This window comes from Balaenoptera musculus, chromosome 21, assembly GCF_009873245.2.
Source record: "Balaenoptera musculus isolate JJ_BM4_2016_0621 chromosome 21, mBalMus1.pri.v3, whole genome shotgun sequence".
NCBI lineage: Eukaryota > Metazoa > Chordata > Mammalia > Artiodactyla > Balaenopteridae > Balaenoptera > Balaenoptera musculus.
In genome coordinates this window covers 18418159-18428586 of record NC_045805.1, presented here as the reverse complement: position 1 = coordinate 18428586, position 10428 = coordinate 18418159, and positions in this window count along the sequence as shown.

The following is a 10428-nucleotide window of genomic DNA, read 5'->3' as shown; positions in this document are numbered from 1 at the left end:
AAGTAGGCTGAAAAGAGATGGTTTACATTCTTATATTTGCCACGAATAGAAAATGAATATCTGTAATAGTGTCATAAATGATGAGTGGGTTGGGAGCCATTATCCAATCTAAGAGCACTTGCCTGTTCTTAGTTGAATTTTCTTTAAGACTAGATTTTTGGGGTTGTTCACATTTGAATTATAAAAACAACTAAATGGAGAACGGTGTTGATTCTTGATGTGTTTTTGAGACACAAAAAGTCGCTGGTAAAATGTGGGACTGCCCATGCATATTTGTGAAATCAAAAGTCATTGAGGTGAAGGAGCTGGATACACATCCATTTAAAACTTAAAACTTCGGTTTTGTACCACTAGTTAAATTTAAGATCTTTAAGTTAAAATTTTTCAGTGGCAGAAGAGTTGAGAATCATTTGGCAGATTTTTATGCTTCCCCTGAGCAAAAAGTTCTAGGGAATCACTAAAGATTACTTTTTCAGTCCTGTTTCATGGTCTGTTTAACAAAGGCCTAAACTTGGGAGTGCAGATGGATGGGACTGCTTTATTTTATTTGCTCTGAAGAGATTTTTGCTAATTAATTGGCAGGTGCTTTAAAGTAGGTAAAGTTACACCTTTTCATCACTACGGTCCTAAGTACTGACCCTTGTGCAACCAAGTTATAAAAGAGTCCTTAAAGCAAGTGATTTACTGTTGATAGATATGAAATAAAACAAAAACACTGGCTAAAAATAATAAACAGATAAATCACTTTAGAAATGTACTCAGCTAAGTCTGTTTTAAAGGTTGTACCAGGTAAGTGTCATATTATTTCACCTTTCAAATAACAGCAATCTGTCTTGTGGTAGGACCCCCAAATCCACCATAATCAAGATTTCAAAGCACATCTGTGTAAACATTATCACATCAGTGGAAAACATCAACCAATGAGCTTTTACTTTGAACCAAATCTTCTTAATTGCAGTGTTAAATCAAAGAAAGTTAGATCAAAGTTGTGTGAATCTCATAGCGGGAAAACTAAAGTAGCCAGTACATACACTGATCACTTTTAAAGAAGATACTTAAAGGTTTAAAACTAAGATCAAGTACCTTTTAATGAGCTTTGTTTCAAGGTCTAACTTCTGTACAATATATAATGCTGTTAATTATTCCGCAATGGGTATATAGCATTGTCACTTGCTCCTAGAGGTGCTAGTTCAGTCTATAATATATTTCCCCACACAAACAGTTTAAGTCCTGCTGTGTGATTCATATCTCTCAGTCTGTTTAAGTCTCTTGGGTTACATATATATGTATAGATATATATGTGTGTGTGTTTATACATATATATACAAAAGAGTAAAATACAGAGAAATTTTACCCATAGTCGCCAAAGCCCCAAACTTTTAATAATAAAACTACTATCTCTGTACAACTTTAACATTTTCAAGTCCATTGCCTTACTTGATCACCACAATAATGCTATGAAATACGCACAATCCACTTTATAAAGAAAATAAAAAATGTCCTGGATTCTAGTTCAATGTTTAGTCCAGAGTCTTACATCCCAGGGAAATTTTCTCAAACTCTCTAAATGCCTCTGTTTCCTCTTTTGTAAATTAAGTACAATATAACTCCTGCCTAGTTCTCTATGCCAAGGGTTGCTATGAGACTTCAATGTAAAAATATCTAGGAAAGTGGTTTTAAAACTATAAAGTTTTCTATACATGTAAAATGCTAGAAACCTTCAGTTGGTGGGAAAATTTTTGCTTTATAATTTAGCAAGTATAATTTGTTTGAAATACAAAATAAATCTTTTTTCCTCGAACCAAACCTTTACTATGTAAGTTTTGAATGGTGCTTAATGCCATTTTATAAAGGGCCAGAATAGAAACAAAAAGATAAGGATTTCTTTTGTTTGCACTAGTCACGTGACAGGAAAAGATAACACTAAAGATTTTTTTTGCACATGCTGTGATGATATCATGGGAAGTTAAATAATTTTGAAGAGTGTTTTACAAGAGTGCATTATTCAGCTTTTAAGTATACATTGCAATCTAATCAACTTTACCTATACTTCCTAGAGACCACACTTGCCTTGCTGTTATACAAATATGTGGTACAATTTCTACTTCCACAAAACGTAGTTACAGTTTTCCAGGCTATATAATTCCTATATAGATTTTCAGCAAGCATAGTGTTATGAATCTTTGTTTTTGCACATGAAAAGGGAGTTAATGCCTGTGGTTACTTCTACATGTGTATAACTTGAGAAAAATAAAAAAACTGATTTAAAAGTCATGACTTATACGTTCAATAAAATAAAAGTACATTTGCCCAACATTATCTATTATTTGTAATTACAAATTATTGGCAGCAACATAAATTTCCACACATGGGAAACTGAATGAATAAATTATGTATACTCACACAATGGAGCATTACATAGCTGGAAAAAAAGAATGCATTAGATCTCTATAAATTAGCATGGAGTATTTCCAGAAAATACAATTAGTTGAAAAGAGCAAAGTTTTAGCATGCTTTATACATAGCATGCTATCTTTTCTGTAAGAAAGAAAGAAAATAAGAAACTTTTATATATGCTTTTTTCCCCCCAAAATAAACACAGGATGGATAAATCAGAAACTAATGAAATTGGTTATGCTGTTAATTGCTTACCTGAGTTGGATGTGAATGGAGTAGAAGAGATGGGAAATGACATGTCTTTGAGAACTTTTTATAGAGTTTGGACTTTTAGAGAAATGTTAACGTTCTAGATCTTTTTAAGTCAAATAAATAAGAATGGGGGGAGGGGGTGGAATAAAACCAGGAACAAATGAACCTAACTAAATTCAAGTGAATAACATAACCACACAGAAGGGAATGATAATATTTTTTTAAAAACTATGTAACTTTCAAATACAGTTCTTTTACTGTATAATCAAGGTCTAAAGATAAAAATATACATAGATACTGAATTTAAGTTACAAAGATTATTTTTCTCAGTGTGTGGGGTTAGACTAGTGTATTATAAGTTTGATGAAGAAGAGGCTATTCACATAGTCTCAAATATCCCCTCACAAATTGTTTCTTGATCACAAAAAGAAAATAATAACTTCATAGTGGATTAATCTAGTAAATACTACCTTAACCACATAATGAAAGTAAACATCAATAATGGGACAAACCAACACCATATACCTCTTGACACTCTAGGAAGGATATGATGTCACTTATTTGATGTCACTGTCAAAAATGCATCCTGAATCTAGTCATGAAGAGACATCAGCTAAACCCCAAATAAGAGACAGTCTACAAAACAACTGGCCTATACGCCTCTAAAATGTCAAAATCAGGAAAGACAAAGAAAGGTTGAGGAACTGTTGCAGATTAAAGGAAACTAAAGAGACATGAAACCTAAATGTGATGATGATCCTGATATGGAGCCTGAACCAGAAAAACAAACAAACAGAGACTTTATTGAAACAATGGGGAAATTTTAATATAGATTGTGAATTAATTAATAGTATTGTATCTATGTTAACTTTCCTAATTTTGACAATTCTACTGTGCATATATAAAGAAAAGTATTAGGAAATACAAAATAAAACTTTATGGATAAAGAGACATGATGTCTGCAAAATTATTCAGGAAAAATGTATATATGACTATATACAGAAAAAGAAGGAATAGATGATAAAACAGGGGAGTGAAATGTTAACTGAAGAGAGTGAGTATAGGGTATGTGGAGTTCTTTGTAGTATTCTTGTAAGTTTTCTGTAAGAATGAAATTATATCAAAATTAAAGTTTTTAGGGTAAATTGTGAAAGTTCACAACTTTAATATTAGAAGCACTTTAGTTATAGGAGAGAATATCTAAATTCAACAGCTATTATGTGAAGTAATCGAGATAAATCAGAGTTCCTGAATTTGAACTATTTGCATAGAAGGGCCTCAGTCTGCACAAAATCTCAAACCTTGACCAGAACAGGTTGGATATTTTCTGTGGATAGTATTAAACACACGTGAAAAAAGGAATATTAATTGACCATGAAGTCACATAATTTGGGGGACCAAATTCAGGCAGAATGAAAATTTAACACAAATTGAACATCTTTGTTATTTTCTCCTTAGTTCCAGGAATGTCAACTACTGTAATACAGCCCCACTTCTCACTTTACCCACAGAGAGCGACAAGATTAAAAAACAACATAGTTTAATTTTTGCCTTGTACTTTTTTTCTTTCCTATCCACCTCACTAGATACAGGCAAGATATTTCCACTCGACAGTTATGAGACCCTGGGAAAATTACATTACCTCCCTGGAACTCAGTTTTTCCTCTATAAAATTGGGTTAAAGAATGTTGTATGTAACTTGCAGAACTATTGATATTATAGGAATTATATGGATAAATGCATATGAAAATCCGTTAGTTCTACAACATCTAAGTGATTATTTGAATGACGATAATCAGTATCTATTTTCCCTGTGTTTGGGGCCACTTAAAATTCCATGTTCTGCTCTAAGTTGCAAGAAAAGAAAGATGGCTTATGGGATTTACACATCATTGAATCTAATAGTGGCCTTATTTGGAGCACAGAAAAATGCTTCCTGCAATGAAAGTTTTAACTAACAGTACTTTGAGATGGGTCTGAAAGAAATATACTTCTAAAACAAGTCCTTTTGGAAGTAGCCACAGCATCTGGCTGACTATACATCATTTGTCTTTCATAAGGTCGTCTACCATCATCTGAATGTACCATAAAATTATAATGTGAAAGTACTTTATGTTTTTCATCACTTGGAAGAAATTTGCCAAGTTACCTCAACCAAACATCTTCATTTTACAAATGAGGAAGATGGCTCTCAGAGAAATGTCACCTAGTTGATAGAAAAATCATAATTTTAATTAAAATATTTCACATCCATTTCCAATGCTGTTCCCACCAAATAATGCTGCCAATACCCAAATAGTAATAAAAGCTGATTCTCTAGAGAAACTGAAGTATATACCTTTTAAAAAACTGTGGTTCAAACTGATGTCATTGCTCGTACACAATATTTTATTTGGTTACTCCCAGAATCAGCAACTGAATAGTGGATTTGGAAAAAGTTACGATTGGTATTTTTTTCATTGCTTTATTGCCTCCTTACTATGAATGTATCCACAGATGCCACGAAACCTCTTTGTATTTCATTTCTCCATTTTCAAAGTAAAGAAAGAGTATTTAAGTTAAACGTGCTTCATCCTACTGAAACATAATGCCACATAAACACTAAAAGCATATTTTATTACAATAACTAAAAATTAAATCATCAATATTAAAATAAATTGCATTTTTGGAGGGCATAGAATTGCCATCTGATTTTTTTTAATGACACTCTTCCAAATATAAAAAAAATCTATTTATAAAATTTAGGGAGTCGATAGATTTAAACACTTAATGAATTTGTTCATTGTCTATCCTTAGAATTAGTTAGAAATAAAAGACACCATTACGAGAATGGAGATACAAGTGTTTCATCTTTCACAACATCAATAATGTGGATGAATTGTATTTCCTTTAAAAGTTAGAAAACGAAAAAGTAATTTATTAAATTACCTTGAAATTTCGTGTCTTTTAAGCACCGTAATGTGATAAGAGTAACTAAAGCCTTATTTACCCATTTTTCTCCCGTAATTAGAGGCCTGAGATAACTAGGCCTGTTGATGGGAACCGGAGCTTGGCCCCAGGCGACAGCTGCTCAGGAGGCCTTTGGCCAAGCGGTGCTGAAGGGAGGGGATGCGTCTTCACCCCCGAGGGGGCAGCACTGGGAGAAGCGGACCGGAGGGAAGACTGGTGGGGCACTGCTTACACGTTGGCACACGGTTTAGGAAGACATACCTATCTCTCCATAACAGTCACCCTGGAGTGAGAAAATCGTATACGGAGCAGACTAACGCATCTGCATGGCGAGGTGTGACTGGAAGTAGTACAGCCATGTGAGTGACACGTTGCGGTCGCCTGCAGCTTGCCCTGAAGGCAGGTCAGAGAAGATAAGACAGACATCAGCTACATTGCTGGATGTTAAGAACACAGTTCATAATAGTACAGTTATTGAAATGCCTCACGTTTACAAATAGCCTGGCTTGAATGTTATCCTGAGGAGAAATACGATCATTAGTGCTGTCCTCACACTAGAACGTATGCTCCGTGCCGGCAGGGATCTTTGTCTGTTTTGTTCATGAGTGTATAACAAGTGCCTACAACAGTACCGGGCATACTTTTTATACTTCATAAATATCTGTTGGTTGATTGATAGACACTGCAAAACTTTTTCAGAAACCTGAAGTACTTGCTTTGATGTTTCTATTCATCTTTTTGTTTCCCCTAAGAATGGTTCTAAGTCATAGAATGTTTATTCAAATATGTAAAATTTAATTTTACCTTTTTTTTTTTTTGGCCTCGCTGTGCGGCATGCAGGATCTTAATTCCTCCACCAGGGATCGAACCCGTGCCCCCTGCAGTGGAAGCAGAGCCCTAACCACTGGACCGCCAGGGAATTCCCTAATTTGACTATTAGTAAACACATGCACACTAGTACAAATATCTTTCATCTTGAAAAATCACCCCTGGGCATAAAAGCCAAGCTCTGAGAGAAAGGGCAGTCGGCCACAGGGGTACAGGGGCTGTGGGTCTCTCATGGGGTCAGCCACTAGGGGACAATGTAGGCACATTTGCTGCCAGACCCTCGATAAGGCCAAAAGGGACCTTGATAGAGAGGAAGGAATTCTGCCAAGTTTCACTTCTCCAACTTCTAGTCATGCTGTTGGTAAATTCCTCATGTGAGTCTCACTTCCAAAAGTGAAAACAGAAAAACAGCACCATTATGAGGAGGTCCTTGGCAAAGAAAAAAATCCAGGGAAAGTTGTGAAAATGTCAGTAATCTTGATGGGGAATAAAATGCAGCTCAGTAGATACTGTGCGGCTGTCAGGACACCACGAAAGTGCTGACGCTGAATATATTTGACTGAAGCTATTCCTGCGAACAAGGCTATAAGTTTCTAGCTGGCAATGAAACTGTGAAATGAGTTCAAGGACAAGGAGCTGAGTCAAGTGATGAAACAGCAAGGAACTGGATTCGGAGTAGTCTGCTGTCACACAAAGCCAATAAAAAGAACAGTTCTTCTTTGAGAATTGCATCACCCATAAAACTGCATGTACCAGAATATACAGCAAAAAAGACACAATTGCAACAGCAAATAACCTTTATGTAGATTTTTTAAAATAAGAGGTGAAAGGTTCAGACAGCAGTCTTTTATGATTGACTTCAGTAAACGCAGACCCACTATGAGTTCCTCAAAGTTATCAATATAATAAATTGTAAGTATCTCTAATGAGCTGTTACAATTGAAATGTATTTTTCAGGTCAATCATTTTAACCTAGTAGTTTCTTGACCTGGGTTTCTGAATTTTGAACAATTTAATTCATATCTTTAGTATCCCAAAGAATTTCTATTCATGTTAAATTTGCATGAATTCTAGGTAATTTTAGAAGAACAATTATTTGCCTTTCATTCAAAAAATACATAAGTTCTTACTATATAACCAGTACCATCTGTGTTTGTTAAATGGCAAAACGCCATCTCCATTTTTCTGCCACTTACTGTCTAATTGGCTGATACAAACAAGTAGAGGAGAATGTGATAATGGTGGTGCTAAAATGGGGAAGTTCAAGGTATTTTGTTGAAAGCAGGTAGAGGGGTAGATTAAACCATCCTTGGAACAGGAGAAACATTTAGGAAAATTTGTATCTAAGCAGAGTCCTGTTAGGAAGGGGAAGCAGACAGAATTCAGATCTGGACGTTCCTCCTGGTAAGTTTCCTCCTCTAAAACACAGGTCTTAGATTAGATTATCTCCATGGCCCCATTCAACCTAACATTTTTATGATTCTCTATTCAAATATCAAGGCAAAATTTAATTGGAAAATAGAATTCAGTAACTGCTTTATAGACTGATTTTCACAAAACTATTTCTTCAAATTACTTAAATTCTTCATTCCTTAAAGCTAGAGATTTAAAGAAGATAAGGATGGTTCTAATTATGAGACTCAAATACTGATATTTTAGCAAAACAAATATGTAGATAAAGATATTTTATGTACATGAGGTTCCAACTTCTGAAGTTCTCAAACACAGCACAGTATTTCTCTAGATGTATCTGCAAGCTCCCATTATTATGTAAATGCTATATAATTTATAATTTTTGACTCTAACATAATCCACTTATAGTATACATAAACTGTCTTTCAAAGTATCTTATTTTTTACTAATATCACATTTAAAACTCAACTAAATTTCAGTACAAAGCTGCATAGTGGTATTACCACCTTTAAGACCTCTCTCTGGTTTCACATCTCTAACTGCCTGGTGGCCTCTTCCAGTTGGATGTTATAGCAGTCATACATAATTATCAGAGAAAGATCAGAAGGAAATTTAATTTTAATCCACAGACTGGAAATTTTAAAAAAAGGAACATTTATCCCATGTTCTGAAATTCATTTCTTATTTGTTTCCACTTTTAAGAGACTTAAGATGATGAATTACTCTCTTAGTTCAACTTTTAGCTCTTCCTCCTTTATTTGATTCATTATCAGTCTGAGAAAGCATGTAGTTTGGATAATGACCTTGAGTTTCATATATGGGTTTCATCACTGTTTGATGTTCCTCTTTATTTAAAATTCATTTTAGGGATGAACTCTTCACAGGCACATAGGTGTTTAATAAGTAAGTCAGTGTAATTATTATATTTAACCATAGCCAAGAGTACAATGATTAATTCTGGATATCATAGAACACAAGCCTCCATTACATAGATTTTGATCAAAGCATATGCCCTGAAACAAATGCTACACACAATAAAATTCTAATCAAAGATGGTTTCGTTGTATAACACTGGAAGGATGAAGGACCAGACCTCCTTATTCTTGAATAATTTGTTCAAGGAGCCCCCTGCACCTGCATGACGATGTTAGAGGAACTCGTTTAGTGGTATTCTATAAAGTCTTGTCATCAAGTGAAAGGTTCACTTTACTTCCCTTGATGTGGTGGTCTGAGGTTTACAGGTTCCTGAACATAAGATTTGACACGATCCTGAAAAAATGGCAAACATTTTCAAAGCACAAGAGTTTTGATATGCTTCAGTTGCCAAGAAATTTATGAACACTCCTATTTTCAGACTTCTTGCTTTTAGATCAGTCTCTAGTGTTTGAGGCAAACCGATTTATTCTAACATAAAAAGATATTGCATAGTAACCAAAACCACTTGATTATTACTTTGGCTTAAAGTGAACATCTTCCTGTGAACAAAACCCCTGAATTTTAAATGTAATAAATTCAAGTATTGTTTAGATGTATTATATTGCTATGTTTTAAATTTAAAATAACATATTTCAATCAAACCTAAAAATTAATATTAGCATAAAGCAAGACCTAATTACCTGTCAATATCAGATGAAGTTGGTCCCTCCTGGGTGTCAGTTTTTAATGCAACACTTTTTAACTAGGTAGCTGCAGGCTCGGCTCAAGAATAGTCTCCACCTGGTCTTGGTTAGTCAGTTGCACCCATCTAGACCTGAGATGATTCCTTAACTCCAAGTCTTTGGAAAAACAAATATAATTAATTGGAAAGAATAAAAATAAAGGGAGAAGGGTGGGGGGGAAGGGATAGTTAGGGAGTTTGGGATTCACATGTACACACTGTTGTATTTAAAATGGATAATCAACAAGGACCAACTGTATAGCACAGGGAACTCTGCTCAATACTATATAACAACCTAAATGGGAAAAGAATTTGAAAAAGAATAGATACATATATATGTATAAGTGAATCACTCTGCTGTACACCTGAAACTATCACAACATTTTTAATCAACTATACTCCAATATAAAATAGAAAGTTAAAAAAAAGAATAAAAAAATTCTATAGTAACATCTGCATGCAGGTTGATTGAAAATACTTAACGACTCCAAGAAGAGAGGGAAGGTTGTTAACCCTCTTCTTGACTAAAGGATGGGTAAATTAATTTTGCCATTTGTGGCTAAAGGCAGGTCCTGATCTTTTTTGGCTTAGTTTTATGTCCTTATTCTGTTTCCTTCCGGAATCAAACAGTGGTCTTCAAGAGCTCCCAAACTCTCTGATGAATATGGTCATCTTTAAGTAGTCGTGTGGTGCAGCCTGCTTGCTCAAGCTCAGTAGAGCTGATTGTCAAATTTTCAGGCATTTAGTGAGCCAAGTTGTAAGAGACATTTAAAAAATTAAGTTATATAAATTACAATTAGATAAATTATATTAAAATCAAAGGTAATAAGTACTAAAAACTCATCACTCCCCCAATTTTTTTACTATTCCTGTTACCTCTTTTGTATGTGTGTCGTGCAAATTTTATATAATGATGTGCTACTGTGAATCTT